Source organism: Lissotriton vulgaris, chromosome 9 (genome assembly GCF_964263255.1).
Source record: "Lissotriton vulgaris chromosome 9, aLisVul1.2, whole genome shotgun sequence".
NCBI lineage: Eukaryota > Metazoa > Chordata > Amphibia > Caudata > Salamandridae > Lissotriton > Lissotriton vulgaris.
The window spans coordinates 456831207-456849315 of NC_141697.1; positions in this window are offsets into that span (position 1 = coordinate 456831207).

Genomic DNA, 18109 nt, shown 5'->3' on the forward strand with positions numbered 1-18109 from the left:
GCTAAGTGGGGAGAACGGCGAAGAGCGGAGACTCGAAGCAACAGCGAAATTGGACAGGTCAGGGGATCAACCGCGTTGGGAAGGCGAAGAAGATCAGCACTACTGGAAGGAAGATGAAGAAGTCGGAAGAACCAACCCACCAACGCCAAGGAGTCAAGGATGTGACAGACTCAGTAGAGAACCAAGAACGGCTACTTTTAAAGTGGGCGGAAGCCCTTTCAGGATCCAAGGCGAGAACACACGCCAGGAGCCCGTGAGAACAAGGCCAGGCAGAGAGGTCAAGGCACCCCAAGAAATTCGAAGACTTCAGCATGGAAATCAAGTAAGACTGTTCCTTTTCCCCAATCCTAAGACTCTCGCTCTTGGACTGAGAATTATCATGTTCAGGATGTGCATTTTTGTGAGGATGTTAAAGGGGGGAGATATGTGGTGACGGTCTAGTGGTTCTCGGAGCGGGCGCCGCGGGCGGAAACGGAAGTGCGGACATTTTAGATAGCCGCGACTTTCAAGCCCGTCGGACACTCTCCCCGGCGCTCTGTGAAATAAAGAAGACTTGCAACCACCTGAGGCTCTGAAGTACTTATTGGTGGTGTAAGCGGGTCTTCACAGATTTCTGGGGCCCTTTTTATGTAAGAGAATTAGAATACTTCCAGATCAGGAAGGGGGGATAACTTCTTGTTGATAACAATATGAAAAAACATGTAAGGGAAAAACGGCCCATAACGAGACCTCCCTCTTAATTACGGAACTGGGAATCTCATATGGCCTCATCACCCCGGAACTTCTTATTCCTGTAACTATAGCTTCCATCTGTTTCGTGGATAGAGGACCAAAGACCGGGGGAGAGAAAGAAAAGGAAGCCAACGGAATCAAAGGCAACTCTGTGCAAGCATTAGATGGATACAGATCAATATTGTAAAAGCTACAGCCATCTTCCTTTATTGGAATTGGAAAAGGTTTTATTCTAGAGCCGCAACAGTTGTACATAATTTCCCAAGATCATTTAGCATCCTCGTGGGAGGCAACTTGTTTTAGCTGAAACCAATTATAGCCATCCTTCTCAAAAGTCACTTTAAGTCTCTGCCTTCTATTTTTACAGGTAATTAAATAATTTGCCTCAGAGATTAATACTTAATTTATTTCCCTATTTAAGTGGATAATAGGACTGTAATGTGTTCTCCTTGGAGAAACCAGGGGCCTGACATACAAATATCAGTAATACTGATTTCATAATTGCGATTCACAACAAATCGCAATAAGGATATTGGTGTTCCTAACGTATGAAACTCTTTTGAGTTTCATTAGCAACTCCTAGTGGGTCACAAACAGACCTACCTCATGCATATTAATGAGGTAGGTCACAATTTGTGACCCAAAATAATCTTTTTTTTTAATTGCAGCCCATTTTCCTTAAAGAACAACGGGGTGCATTTAGGAAGAAAAAAAGGAAACGCTTAAGTTTAATTACCTAAGAGTAGGTAGTGGTATGTAGGACCACTGCCTGCTCTTAAAAAATACTTTTATTTACATTCTCAATGGGGGAGGGGTCCCAAAGGGACCCGTTCCCCTTTGTGAATTGGGTTACCACAGGTTTTAAACTGGTGGTAAGTATTACTGCTTTGAGACTGGAATTTGGTTGCAAAACAGTAATGCATGCTTCAGGAAAGTCCCCTTTTTGGATGGTAACCCCCCCACTTTTTGCTAAAGGTGTTGTGGTTTTTAGAACTGAAAGTGCACTTGGACCTGCTAACCAGGCCCCAGTTCCAGTGCTCCTACCCTCAAAAGATAATGTGAATTGGTACACCCAGTTAGCAAGATGCTTTAGCTCCCCCCTTGTAAGTCCCTAGTATATAGTACCAGATGTAAGCAGGGTAAGGGAGTTAAAGGGGTCACCAGGCCTGCAGCAATTTTTGTGCAAACCTGGGTGACCCCAGTAAAAGTAAAGTCTGCAGAGCTGCTATTGCAGCCTGTATGAACAGCTTCCCTGCTTGAGTTTGATTCTGCACACACCATGTGTGACAGAGTCCCCACACTGCCTCGATAAATGTAAGTCACCCCTAAGGTAGGCGTCCAAAAGCCCAGGAAGCAGGGTGCATTAAATTAATCATGAAGGCATATATGCACACCATATGATAACAAGGGAGAGAGCAAGGGATCGTGTTCACTGTAAGTGAACGGAGAGTACTCCTGTTCCCCTGAGGAATAACTTAGATAAACAAATAGAGGAGTACCATCATGGGAAAGTCAATGGAATGAGATTCCTAATGTGGTGATAGATAGACAAAAGGAAAGAATTTATCCTTTTGTAAAAAAACCCTCACTCACCAACCTAGTGGTGACATGTTTCATCATCGGGGTCCACCCTAGTGGCCTAGCGTCACTAGGGTGTGCTACGACACCTGAGTTACAGTGGAGCAGGTTGTGGATGTAGGTGCAATAAAATGTTAAAAATCGTCCTGGTTTAACTTGATGGGTGCATAAATTTTATTAACAAGTAACTGGGCAATATTAAAAATTGTGTCGTAGCACACCGTAGTGACGCTAGGCCTCTAGGGTGGACCCCTATGATGAAGCATGTCACCACTAGGTTGGTGAGTGAGGGTTTTTTTACAAAAGGATAAATTCTTTCCTTTTGTCTATCTATCACCACATTAGGAATCTCATTCCATTGACTTTCCCATGATGGTACTCCTCTATTTGTTTATCTAATATATGCACACCAAACAAAGGAGAGAGTATGAGGAAATCCCATCCTTCTTCTCTTTATGACTATATCCAACAATGAGAATGAGCTTGCTACCATGCCAATCAGCTGTCATTCATGTCTTTAACTACAGTCTCAAAAAAAATATTAGGTTTTTAAAAGATCCCTCACCCACCAACCAAGTTGGTGGCATGCTTCATCAATGGGTACCCACTTAAGAGGCGGAGTGCATCTTTGGTGTGCTATGACGCCTGATTACGTTTTCTTTTTGTGACGTGATGAATTTGTGAGTGGATTTTAAAACTACCTCAAGGATATCCTCCCTTAGGGTAAATATTTTAATTATGGATTCCTTGGGTGGGGTTAAAAGCAGTGGTGGATGTGTCATGAGTAATTAGTGATCTCTCACTTCGTAGTGTTGGATCGACATGTTTCAGTCAATGATTAGTGCTGTTTGAGTCACAGCGACTTTCTTCAGGGCTAAGGTGCTAGGGACAAAACTCTATACAGTGTATGTGCACACACTAAAGAATCCGTATGTGAGGTGGAGCATTTGTAACTTACAATTTTCCCCCAACTTTTTATTGTTTTAGAGTTGCTACTGATTAGGGCAACATGCATCCGGAGGGGAGCATAGCCTTTAGTCACACTTTCATCAAGGTCGACCACCCAACATAGTACCTACTACTGTCTTGCTCAGGATCTGGATATGACACATATAACCCTACATTAACAGGTTACTGTGGACTGGCTACCAGGCAAAACCAAAATGGCCAGCTCTGCGTGGTACCACCAAATGTACTTGTGTTTGGTATTAAACACCGTGCTTTTTCACCCATGACACTATTCTTGCATTGAAGGTGAGCTGAGATACACCCAGGTGGCACCCTTAGAGGGTGCCAATGAAGATACTGAGTCCCCTTGTGCCTTGGCGGCTTTCTGAGCTGTTTGCAGCCATGACAGAAGTCTGACCTCCTGCTGGTGAGCGCTATCACACCCAGAGGACATGAGACAAAAAAACCTGGGCAAAAAGGAGGTCACACCTCCCCCCTGCCAGGATGGTCAGTGAAAGACCCATCAGAGCAGTGAGCCTCAAGAGATTCCCCACCTCTGATATGTAAATGACTTGTCACCCAGTGAAGACAAAGATGCCTCCATGCCCCTAGACACTTGTGTTTTTTGACCAAAGTCTAGCCATACCTCTAGAGTGGGCAAGTGTGTCATTACAGTCAAGGATGGTCTGTGTCATCTCGGAAAGCTCCTAGAATATTGGATGCTGGGTAGTTTGGTGACATACACCGCCTGGATGTTGTCTCCTCAGGCGGATTAGCTGCCTACTGGCTATTCGCCCTCACACCCCTAAACACCCCCTAAATCCAGGATTTAAGGGGCATCCTCAACATCAGTTATTATTTCGGCGGCGGGATTGAGAGACATTGCGTCCCTCAAAATGTGCTCACCATGCATTTGCCATTAAGATGAGGAACCTTTAGATGTTCTACCTATCAGAGTGCATATTCTATTGCTCTTTTGGATTTGAGGATCAGGAAATGAATCTGATTTCACAATCTGGGAATTAACATCATCAATTTGAGTTATCACAGACTTCTCAATAATCTACATATATTCCGGAGTACATGACAGAGTACAGTACAGTTTATCACTGCCCTGAGGAAGTCCTATTCAGGGTGAAACGTGTTGGCTGCACCTGCACTGCATTACGCGTTGTGATTCAAGCAACTATTAAAAGATTTGACAAACATCATTGAAGGCTCCGGATAGATCGTTTTTGTTTAGCATTTGTGCTTTTTTACATGTGTGTTGCCTCTCTGTGCTCTCTTTTTGCATTGTAGTGGTAGGGTTCATTGGCAGTGGACCAAGAAGGTGAGAAATAGTGAGCTTTCAAACACAGTGTACAGTCTGGTAGTGCGGCGTTAATTATCCCTTGCTGCCATTCCCCGTTTTTTCTGTAGGACAAAGAAGAGACCTGTGTCACCGCAAGGCAGGACTCCAGAAAGAAGAAGCCCCTACTCCTCCTGAACTACAACTTGTCCTGGACCAGAGACCAGTTCCAAAAGGAAGGTGAACCGCTCTGGAACCTAAAGACTTCATCAGGACTCCCTAGGACTATAGGACTGCAGTCGACAGGCACAAACCACAATTCCAAGAGCCAAAGAAGAACTGTCTGCCGGACTCCGTTGAGGACCAGCCCTAAAGTAACCAGCCAGGTGTCTTCTGGAAAGCATTTTTCCTGAACCTCAGTGAATCTCAGCCCTTACAGTGTTCCTAAGAAGCATAGCAGAAGATTTGCTTCATTGCTACATTTGCTGTGGCCAAGGTTTGTTGGTGGTCTTGCTCACTACTTACTACTTTACCCGACGCTCCAAGAAAAGGAATCCTTTGCTCCATCAACCTTCTACCTTTAGGTTGCAGTTGTGGAGTACGTGCATCCTAAACCTGTCTGCGTTGACACGCCTTGTAAAGTCAGCTCCTGCAGTCCCATTCAGCACCATGGATAGCTAGGTACACCTCTACATCCGAGACGCCTGAGCTAGGTAGAGCTGTTTTGCCTGGTGATTCCTGGTCCAGTGGCCGCACCAAGCTTTCTGTCCAAGGAACTCAACCTGCAACCATAATTTTGCTAAGTACTGTTTTTGATAGCTCCCATAGCTCGAATTCAGCATGAAGGACAGCCAAGTCACCACTGCTCCCAGACTCCCTGGGCAAAGTAAAAGTGTTCAGATTGTCGGAGCTTGGTCTGGGGACCAGCAAGACCTTTACTCTGAGTGGGTTCCATGGATCTCACCCCACAAGTGAACGAGTGTCACCTGAGATTTAATAAAGTTTGTCTCTGAAAAATATTGATTTTATTATCACTGTAAAATCTGTAACTCCGGTTATAAGAACTGTACATACTTCATTCTGATGTCTAAAATTATAAACAAAAAAGCTCAGTTTTTATAAATTGATGTTGGATTTCTTTCAAGTCGTGGCAATTACTTATCTTCAATGTTGGTACTCTAAAATGCTTTACACATGTTCCTTTAAGTAAGCATGTCTGCTCTTTGCCACTTTACCAGGACTGAGAGAAGGATTTCTAGTGTGAAACTGAGTTCCACTTTTGGGTCTTGTGCTGATATTACATGGTAAGGCTTTCCAGCCATACCACATAATATTACCACCTTGCTATACATATCATACTGATTCAGTATTTGGAAGGGACACCCTAAACACGCCCCCAAATACCGAATTGCAAATGCTACATGTTTACTGAATCGCATCTTGCACTTTGTAAATCACCAACAGCATTTTTCCAGTTTCAAGCAGGCAAATCTGCGAATGGGGCGATTGGCAACCAGAAAAATGCGTTGTACATTTGGCCCCAGAATAGTTAATTTACATGTACATACCAGGGACTTCATATATCTTTCATACTTAAGTAATGTTTCTGGTAGCAGGAACAGTGTCTCTGCAATTAGTGCTGCCAAGGATTCTTTCAATTTAACAGTTAGCTTGGTGTTCCAGTGGGTGCTACCATTTGATCTATCAAACCCTACTGTTGTGTCTTGGAGGTTCCAGGACCCTACTTTCTTCTGAACTAAATCAATCAAAAAAGAAAGAACTTTATGATCACTAAAGGAATTATCGTAGACATGTGAGATCATACCAAAAGTAGGAGAAGGAACAAACACATAATCAATGATGAACAAGCTACCAGAAGATTAATGTGTAACATTTGCAGAAGTAACATTCTCTATTCTTCCATTAACTATTAGGAATTCCTTATTCCTTAAAACTTCCAACAACCGGAGAACTCTTTATCTGTTTTAATATCGGAGGGTGGGTGGGGTGGGGGGGGGGGAGGGGTTGAGGAAGCAATTGTAAGGCTCCTTTTCTGGCCTCATTTGCAAATAGTCTTAAAGCATGGTTGGACATTTTGACATTAAAATTGCCTACTTATATATGTATTTACGTTCATCTCACTCCCTAATTTGAGAGATAAAAGAGAACATTTCAGTTACCAGTTACCCACAGATAGAGTCGGGGAGGGGAGCAGTATACATGTTCACTACCAAAGTGATTCATTATTCTCCTGCCCTCCCTTCAATAATATATTTATAGCCTGCATTAGTTTTAAATCATGAACAAACTGACTAAAAGTACAGCTGTAATTATTACTTAAAAGAATCGCAACTCCCCCTTTTACATACCCCTCCTGAAGGGGGCTACAGTACAGCTTATAACAAAGTACCCTTCTAACACACAATTATTAGTTAACCAGGTTTCCTGGATGCATCAGCATCCAGACCATTCTGAAATGTCATCTTATTCCTGTCTGTCAATAGTACAGCAGCACTCCATTAGACTATGTTAAAGCTATTACTAGATAGTGCTGTTGAGCCCATTGGCACCCTTTGAATTAAGGCCACCTGCTGCCCAACTCCAACTCCCAGTCTCTTCATCTAGATCTGGAGTGTTCCTTCTCCCATTCCTGCCAAGCAGGGATACTCGCAGGTCTGATAGATTCTCATTTGACATAAATTGTGGGGGCAGAAAAACTAGAGGACAAATCACATCGCCCATGGTTTTTGGAGAGGAGACTCTACTATCCTTCTCCTCCTGTAGGGGGATTACATCAATGCTGCAACTGCATACCTTGTCACTATTAAGTAGGATTAGATTATAATTTAGAATTAAAAGTTACTCTAGCCCTACTATTTGGCCCCAGATGCTCAATTTGCACCAGGAAAGTATAACTACTTTGAATCATATCGGAATGTTCTGTTCAAAAATATTTATTGGTCAAAGATAGCAATAAATTAAAGCAAAAGAGGCACATTCAATACATTATATACACTTTTGAATCAAAAGTTACTCTAGCCCTACTATTTGCCCCCAGGTGTTCAATTTGCACCAGGAAAGTATAACTACTTTGAAAAATATGGGAATTCTCAGTTCAAAAATATTTATTGGTCAAAGAGAGCAATACATTCCAACAAAAGAGGCACATTCAATAAATTACATGGGAACTTAGTCCCAGTGCTCCCACATTAGCTCAACTATATGTGACTTTGTCCCCCAAGTTAGAGGAAAATATATTAGCCTGAGTTCAGGGAAAAGGAGGAGACATCTTGTGGGGGATCGATGATTGGAGCAGCCAAAATATCCTCTACCCATAGGCATGAGGAATGAACGGAAGTCTGTTGTGAGGAGGAGACTACCACCCTTTCCACTGTTGGACCACTCTCTTCACTCTACAATGTCACACCAGGATCAGCGTTTAAATGTAAGCAGAGGTTTTTTTTGTGTTTTTTGCAAATTCTACTTTGTTTTTTCTTCCACTTTTGTTGCCTTCATTATTCTTTTTGCTTTTCTTCCCCCTAGAATTTTACCATTGTTAAACCTGGCCTTTTTTGAAGGTTTATCCACAAACTTGCCTTTTTGCCTCCTATTATTCTGACCTGTTTTCGTTGGTTTTAGGACACAGGGCACTTTACCACTGCTGATCACTTCTAAAGTGCATATGCTGTCTGTGTAAATTGTGATACGATTGGTTATCCATGATTGGCATATTTGAATTACTGGTAAGTTCCTAGTAACGCTCATTGAGTGTGCCAGGACCTGTAAATCAAATGCAAATAGTGGGCCTGCAGCACTGGTTGTGCCACCCACATGAGTAGTCCTGTAAATGTGTCTCAAACCTGCTGTCTGCACGTGCAGTTGTAAACTGCATGTCAACCTAGCAAGTGCTCCCACTTGCCATGCCCAGACATTCCCTTTTCTAACATGTAAAGCACCACCAAGGGAGGCCCACGGTACCCAGGGTGCAGTGTATGAGAAAGTTAGGACATGTGCTGGTGTGTTTTACATGTCCTGATAGTGGAATTCAGGCAATTTAATTTTTCACTTTTGAAAAGCTGTACATCCCATAAGCTAACATGGAAGCTGCCTTGTAACATCTTACAAGTGTAAGTTTCCATTGGGATTAGATAAAGAAATGGAGTTTAGGCTCCCTGAACTCAGAATTTAATAACACAACTTTTAGTAAAGATAGTTTTTAAATTGTGAGCTTCAAAATGCAATTTTTAGAAAGTGAGCATTTTATTGCTTCACCATTCTGTGTGCCTCCGCCTGTTTGTGTATTCACCTTCTGGTTTTGGAGTGCCAGGATATGGGGATGTGACCTGCCTTTCCTGGATGACTCATAGCCAGATTGAATTGAACTTTCTGCATTAAGGGGCCGATTAGGATCGCGGACGGACTTGAGTCCATCCGCGACCCCTGAGGAGGAGGGAACGTCTGCAGGGGCTGCGGTGTTCCCTCCGAGCAGATTAGGATGTGACCGCCATGGTGGCGGTCACATCCTTTATCTTTAACATTGCGGCTGGTGCAGCTTCAAGCTGCACCCGCCGCAAGGCTAAAAATGCATGCATCGCATTTGCATGCACAAAGCGGCAGGCACCGCGCAGTGCCTGCTGCTTTGTGCATGCAAATGCAGGGGGGTACCATAGGAACCCCCCATGTGCACCCCCCTTCACCCAGGGGGCCCGCAACGGGCCCCCGAAGTGAAAGTCCGTATGCTTTTCCACGGCGGAAAAGCCACCGCGGAAAAGCATGTTTTTCCCACCATCCTAATATGGCTGGCGGTGTCTGTTAGACACCTCTACCATATATGGGCTTTTCCGCAGCGGGCGTAATGCGACCGCGGCGGAAAAGCGGCAGACAGAATTCAAGACCCACCAGCCATCCTAATATGGCGGTGGGTCTTTGGAGGCTCCGCAGCGGTATTTCCGCATCCTCCGGGCCAGCGGTGGCTTCCGCCGGCCCGGAGGATGCGGACAAACCGCAATCATAATCGGCCCCTTAGAGAGGTGGGAGGAGTTTTCACTATCACCTAAAAGGCTGTTTCTCCTTTGCACAATGCTTTCTCCACCTCCTGTGGTCAAGCTGCACCTGGGAGGACAGAACAGGTTTGAAGTAAGTTCAGGGACTCTGAAACAAAAACTATAATGAGAAAATGTAGTATAAATATTTGGGTTAAACCCTCAGGACTTTAGATCACTTCTGGGAGCAAGTGAACCCTGCCAAGAAGAAAAGCTGAAGAGCTGTGTGAGGAGCACTACCTTTTTATGTGTGAGAGGTGGGTTTGCCTGCAGTTGCTGCTTCTATCTGTGGGCCAAGATAAAGAGCTGACTCTTTCTGCCATTCTGTTGTATCCTGTTTGAGAAGGTCTCTAAGGGATTGTGTGTGCTTGCCTCCTGTTGGAAGTCTCAAGAATATCAAAGATTTCAAAGTGTTCTTGCTGGATCAAAAAGGAGCCTGTCTGGAAGGAGAGCTGGGAGAGTTGGGTGAGGAATGATGACCCTGCTGTGTGTGGGGTGGGTCAGCCTGCAGTTGATGCTTCTGTCTAGAGCAGAAGAAGGACTAGACTGTTCTACATCTTAAACAAAAGGAAGTGCATGGGGAGTGCTATATACTTAATTTATCCTTCCAAAACGGGTGCGTGGTGAGCGCCGACCTTTGCTGCTCATGGCCCTGCAACTTTGGCTCGTGGTGAGGGCTTCACTGGCCTTCCGCCTGAGAGCGCGTGAAAATCCTCTTGCGAGAAACTCCTTCGCTGGGCTCAGCACACAGTGCCATCTTTCATATCTGATTTGCAGCAGGGGCTCTGCTTAAGTGGCCCCATGCTGTTGAGTATTACTGTGCCAGAGCGAGATCATGCTGCAGGCACCAGAACACTCTGTGGCTCTCCCAGAGGCAGCACAGCGCTTAGGGCTGAAATCTGAAGCTGCCTACGGAGCCGCAAGAAGTAAGGAAATCCAGAGCTGGAGTCCACTGCATTGCCTAGCAAAGCCAAAGTCATGGTTCAGAATGCCATGATGAAGGGAGCAGAGCCAAAGTGCCCCGCCATCAAATGGGAGGCTTCGTCCAGCGCTGCTGTCCTGAAGGAGCTTGTACAGCTCAGTGCTGATTGGCGGGTGACATGCCACATTTGTCCTTCCGGCCTGAGGAGACCGAAATGGAGTTATCAACTCCCTGCCACATTTCTTCGCCAGCTGCACCACATGTACGCGGACAGCTGCCACTTGCTCAGGGGATTCAGGGGACGAGTAAGTTTTTCCTGCATTGACGAATAGGACAGCAGGAACCCTCAACAGAGTTCCCGATCCTCCTCGCCCAAAGAGGAAAGGTTATTGCATTTCATATAGAAGATGTGCAGGAGCTCCTGTGGCCTCCGCTTTGGGGCTTGAACACATTCCCAAGGCTGGCATGGCATGGCCAGCAGTTGTGATTTATGTACCCCTGATGCTATTAGGTGCTTTATATGTTTGTGTCCATTATCCAACTGCTTCATATTTTGTGCCCTGATTAATGATGTATGTTGTGCTCATATCTTATACAGACAGCATAACGAGTATCATTTCAGGAACTGCATATTATGTACAGCTATGGTGTTGTTACGTGCAACTTATTAGTCTTTACTTTATTGTACTAACTGTGATGTTATGACAATTGCCTAGTTGGCAAAGTGATTTATGTGATGGTGGTGATGTAGCACAAATTTCACCTTTTTTCATTGTAGGGGTGCATCATAATCCCAAGTAGTCCGTATCCGCATATATTCCTTTGTTGTATTAACATGAGACAGTAGAACGTGAACTGTAATAACATGAATTGTGGTGCATTAGGGAAATTCTTATGGACACATGAAGAGACTAACGTTGTATTCACGTGTCTAGCTGAAAACATTAACATGCAGAATTTGAGTATGCAGCTGACAATTATTCACATATTTGATGTGCTTCTGTAATGTGTTACTCTAGAAGTGCACAGTAAATAGTGTTCATTTATAGGTAATTTCATATAGCCGGTGTTCTATTTCTTATGTTGGTCGATTTATGTAAGCCTGAAGTGCATTTTCCCCGGAAACTCTCGCATTAGATTTAATAGTTGAATTTCAGGTGCATGTTGGATTTGTTCTTTCTTATGTTTCTGCTGCAGGTGGAAGAATCATCCTTGTTAGTAAGAATAATATCCTTGTTTTAGGATTTAGGCTTAGGAAGAAGAGAATACTTTAGTCGTTGATACTGATAGTGGAGAGCTGTTGTACTTTCTCATCAGAGCAAGCCTGGGAATCAAGGTCATCTCGCCCCAAGCTTGGGAGCATCGCTGCCTAGTGGAAAGTTACCTACAATGAGGTGGCCTGACTGGATGGTGTGATTTTGCAAAGCACTTGGGATACTTCCTGTGGTATTGAAGTATCATAACTAGGGAAAGTTTCTGGGGACTTCTGCCTTGCCTTGGGGAGAGAGAGCATCTTAGAATGAGCTCTGTAATTTTATGCTACTTGACCCAACTGATGTGAAGACCCTTCTTAGGAAGGCTTCACACGGTGACATCTTAACTGCTCTTGCCTTGGGAAATGCAATGTAGGGATGTCACGTTAGTGCTAGTGTAGGAACAGACTAATGCTTTATATCTGATGGAGCGAGGTTTCACATATATTGAAACTTGCTTGTACTCAGCCCTCTCAAAATATTGTGTAATACATTAAACAACATGTTTTGTTTACTAATATTTAAATTTCAGGTCATTTCTAGTATCTAGGGGAAGCTTGCCTATGTGCTATTACTAATATTAACTCGAGTGAACTATTTTGGCTGCCGCAAAGCGGGAATTTCACTGCGCATACGTATGCCACACTCACGTGGTGTGACATCTTTTCTGCTTGGTGGGAAATCTTTGCTTCTGCGCACTAGTGCCAGAAATGGCTGCTTTAAATCTCACATGCTAATGCTTATGCTGTAGCTTGTTCGTTCTGCTTAACTATTAATGCACAAGTTAAAATAAAGTAATGGGGTTCGAGTTGAGATAATTGGTATACAGTGCATTCATTTATTTGTGTATTTTAATATGTTTATTTTTGACTTTCCTACTAGCTCATACTTTGGGCCTGAACACTGTCAAAATCTCCATCTAGAATGATGCCGCGCACGTGCACACTGACTTTGAAATTGCTGAAGCATTGGCATTGAATGATTGCCAACACCCTTCTTACCCACAATGTTCCTGGTAACCTGCTCTACTGACCTCTAAAGAGGAAGCAAGGAAAATAAATACAATGTATATGATTTGTATGCCAATATTGTTGGGCGGAATAAAGTCATGGGAAAGTAAATTGTGGGTGGGGATTCAATCAATGTGAATCAAATTGAAATTACATCATCTTAGTATGGTGTGATGGCCTCTCCTCATCTTTCCAACCAATCACTAAAGGGGAACACATAGATTTGCAACATTTAGGGGTGGTAAATTGACCTCGAAATGGTATAACTAAGGTAGGCTTAGATAGAGAAATTGTCTGACTTGTCCGAATAACTGACCTGTCACTGACCCAACACACTCAATAGGTGATCGAGGGCAGAGGTGCTGGCGGAGCACTCTGTCAGAAGAATTGATTACCCAATCGGGGTACTAATTGGCTTTCCTAGAGAGAGGGGTGTGACGCTGGCATTGCGCTTAGCTGAGGTCACCTGTCCTGATCTGCACCTGTCTTGTCCGGTGGGCACCTGATCAGTCAGGAGCCTGGTCCTAGTTACTTTTGCCACAGCCCTTGGCCAGGATTGGTCATTGCATCATTCGAGGTGAATATAATCCATGTGATATGTCCTTGTGCTATTTCCCTTTCTCACCCTTCCCAGGTACCAATGTCTAAAGGTGCGGCTGTGATTTCTTACAAACTGTATGTCCTATTGGTTATATTCTTGCTTTTTAAAGTTATGGTCACGAGATTGTGGCCCTTTTCAACTTGACTCAGAAAATCTCTCACAGATAAAGGTTTTAAAACTTTCTCTGAGTCTCTGGGTATTATAAGAAAAGTAAATGTGTTTAATTATTACCTGTTTATTCTAACTCCCTGATTCACAGGACTTATAGTAAGGTGACTAGGATTGGTAAGGCATGGTTTACAGGTATAAGTCCTAAATCGGACCTCTGGGCAACTGATAGGGTGACTAAATTAGTAATTGGTTAGGCAAGACTGCTAGTTCAAAGTGTGAATGTTATATGGGCCCAAGGTGAGTATGGTAAAAAAAACTGAGCTAGTTGGTCCCTGCACGCTCTATCAGTATACCCATGAACTTCTGATGAAGGGGAATCTGGATGTCTGCTCGATAATCTTTTGTATCCTGATTCTCAAACTAATCATTTTGTGCATGTTGCACCAACTTCATTTCATCCGTAGTTTTGGCTCTGTATTAGTTCCAATGTATTTCTACATCATCCCTTTGAGGTGCTTGTATGTTCAGTTTTTCTTGGCTTTGTAATAAACCAACTCACCTTAATTGGGGGTCTGTGATTCTTAAGAGTCATAGTAAATTTGAACTGAAATTATTGATCTGCTAACAATTTCTCTCCACCCCACGCTTTCACGCTGATAAAAAGTACCATTGACCTGAGGTTCCAGAGCGGATCTAGAACATGGAACCCATCAATGGTCTATGTGTTTACATACAATATATGAAATATTTTTATAAAACCTGGTGCGGAGTCTCTTTAGTGGTGTATTAATGGCATCACTGATGTGTAATGCAGCAAATGCTTTACACATCCCTTCTTGTATAAGCCTGAATGCTCTGCCAAGCTACCAAGGAGGTGAGCAGGAGTTATCTTGGGTGTGTAACTCCCTTACCCTTACTAGAGTAGTGGATTCTGCCTGGCTTAGGTCCATACCCTAGCCAACCACAAACCCCTATTTCTAACAACGATGAATGTACTTTTTTGTTCTAAAAAACTGGACAAAGATTTCTCATTTTGCACTTATTAGGGAGGGGGAAAATCAGACTTACTGCTTCCGTAGGCTTTTGCTCAGAAATATTTTGTAGGGAGAAGATCGGCTGATTCTCTGCTAACAAGCTCTTTCATCTATTTCCAACTGTGCAGAGAACCAGCTTGTGTTCTCAAGTCTCTGAATCAACAGTTGGATGGAAAATCCTCACTAAGATTCTCTTGATGAATACCCAATTGAGGCACCCCAACAGAAGAGCTTTTCCCACCTTCACTACTTGGGGGAGAAGTATATTTATCAGATAACGATCTTTTATCCTAAATTAAATACTTCGATATAGTCAGACGTTTATCTAAGATGTGCTCTGAATTATTAACTGATTTTTCCAACAGTGCCAATATAGATGACAGAGGGTCATTTTTACAAGCCCCTATCACCACCACAACGTCACTTTTTCTGACTTGAGATGGTGATAGAGGCTTCACCTTATTTACAAGGCAGCGTTAAGCCACTTAAGGTGGCTTAACGCTGCCTTGTAAATAAGGCAACCTTTCACACTATACTCAGCATGAAAGGGGCGGGCAATGGGTATTGTGGTGAGCGTTCCACTGCCGCACCCATTGATTTTGTTGCTGCCCCATATTTGCAAGGGTGGCATAAATATAGGACAGCACCAAAATTCAGACCAGGGAAAACCTGTTCTTACATTGGAGCAATGTGGAGAAATGTTTATTTTCTCCTCGTATTTGCTGTTTCCATGTGTGCTGTGTTGTGAAGCATACACAGAAACAGCAAAACACCATTGATTTCTAATGTACAGGAATATGTCCCTTCCTGCATATAAACAAGCATTAAAAAAAAATATGTTTTGCAACTTTTATGTGTGCTGCATTAAGCAGGACACATAGAAGTTACAAAACACCTTCCTGTACATAAGCAATCTCCCCATGCAATGCAAGCAACCTTGCACTATGCAAGAGTGCCTGCTTTGGTGCTAGGCAGCTAAATTTAGCACCAGCGTAGGGGAGTACATGGGGCTGCACCATATCCTTGTAAATACGATGCAGCCCTGCGTTACAGAAAAGGCAGAGCGTGAGGTTAAGCCAAGAAGGCTAAGACCCCACTCCGCCACTTCCTCGCAAATATGCCCCAGAATTCCCTCTAGACACTGCAACGATTTCGAATACTGTACGTAGTTAGACAATAGATGTAGATGTGCCTTGTTTGTTCAATACTAGGCACAAGGTGCACTAGAGTGTGCTTTAGGATTCACAGACTACAGCACAATAAAGGATGGCACATAAGAATGTCACTGGGTGCTAATAACAAGGCCTTGGTATGCACATTAAATAATATCCACAATGTCTCAATGTTCAAGAGTTGTCCTGTTTTCTGAATTTTTCAACATCATGAAAATAAGTTGTTGGTTAATACGCACTAATTTTAAGGATAGTACTAAACCATGTTTTATTATTTTAGGTGCAGCATTGCAGGGATGGTGTTCACTGTGTTGCTGGATTTGCTGAGAAGATATCCACAGCATCGGAGATTCGTAGGAGACTGTGCATAGTTGCAGGGATGGAGTTTGCTCCGTCGCTGAGTTTGTAGGGGAGAAGATGACCACAGAGTCGAAGATTCGCAGGAAAGCAGCAATGCAGAAGAAACTCAGCCAGGTCGTGGAGACATTCATGTGAGCAAGATCACTGAAGATGATCCGTCCTCTTCAACCAGTCTGTAAGCCAAGCACTGCTTCATGGTTTGAGTCCTGTATAAATACGTTCCCAAATCCTGATGAGTCAGTCCAATGTCCCATAGTCATGTGCCTATGTTTCAGCCCAAATATCACCATAGTCATTAAAGTCAGCCTGAACGCTGTGGGTTTTTACTGTTTGTAATTTGGTGTTTCATGACTCAATGGCCTAGGGGCCCAGGGAATATTAACCATGCCAAGATCGTTGTCAAGCCTAGGCGACAATGAGTCCCAAGAACAGCCAGGGAGGCATTGAAACGTGTGCTCGATCCCGCAATCCCCCATACACAAGGTAAAGGAGGAGTGAGAACAAAAGGAGGTCAGGGTCATGACATTTAACCTCTGGTCTGACCTATCAAATTTACCAAATGAGTGTGACTCACCATATAATTTCCAAGGATACAGCACAGATACAGAATTTGAATTCACTTTTATTGATCAAAATAATGTGTTCTTTTTTCTTTTTTTCATACATCTGATTTTTTTGATTTTAAACTTTTTATTGAAGGTAAAAAAGCATTAGTTTACAATTCATTAGCTAAACATACACATAATAATTGAGAAAAATATCAAATTATAACACAATTTCTTCATTCAATAAATCAAAGACCCCCATGAGTCAATTATAAAAAGCTAAACATTATCAGTATCATACTTTCATTCAAACTTTCGCACCATTCATTCTTCTCATACATACACACTCTCATACTGTGCAAAATATACTAACAAAGAGCACCAAACAACTGAGAAACAAGGACCTATAGTTGCGATATTCAGTATTCTACCAGGGCATCAGTCCAATATTCCATTTTGTAATTAATCCTTATTCTTGTGATCCTCCTTGAATGGAGTTCTCAGATGTTTGCAGATGGCCTTCTGCAAACAGCTGAGAACTCCATTCAAGGAGGGTCACATGAATAAGGATTAATTACAAAATACTGAATATCGCAACTATAGGTCCTTGTTTCTCAGTTGTTTGGTGCTCTTTGTTAGTATATTTTGCACAGTATGAGAGTGCTTTTTTACCTTCAACAAAAAGTTTAAAATCAAAAAAATCAGATGTATGAAAAAAATAAAAAAGAACAAATCATTTTGATCAATAAAAGTGAATTCAAATGATAGTCATGTTTTCTTAAAATTCTGTATCTGTGCTGTATCCTTGGAAATTATATGGTGAGTCACACCCATTTGGTAAATTTGATAGGTCAGACCAGAGGTTGTTTGTATATGTAGTATGTTTTTCTTCCCCCTCCTCAGGACCTACAATTATTCGGGGGTACCTTAGCTCAGCAATACAGGGTGATTACATTTACCATACCCTCTCTGATCCTTCTTAGAGTTCCGAAGTCTCACTATAACATTATTCCTGCCAACCCACACATCCCCTCTAGCCACTTCTTTCTCACCACTATCCCAACCAAAACTGATAAGCTAAATGCTTCAAAGAACAGCCAAGACATTGTCAATGAAAACTAATCTCTTTCCTTCTCATTAAAACGTAGCATCAGCAAAATCCCAGGGTCCTCCCCAACAGAGCCACTTTAATGAACTGCTTAACCTTGCTAGTCACCATTCTCTCTCTTGACCATGCCTCCAATACGTTCCTTACCGCTCTCCCCCTCCTTCAACCTATAACCCATAGTTACCCATAAAAACACATTCCTGCCAACATCATTCATCCATTTTGGCTCACAACCTTGTATTTTTTTAACCTGACCCCGAATGCCAGGTACTTAATCCAAGCCTGTTAGTTTACCTTCTGTGTCGAGTTTGCCAGTTCCAGGCCTCCATGGCTCCTTTGGCATTTCCGTCCCTTGCCAGTCAAACAACAATATTGTGTTGGTCCCACCAGGTCCCAGCAGGTGTC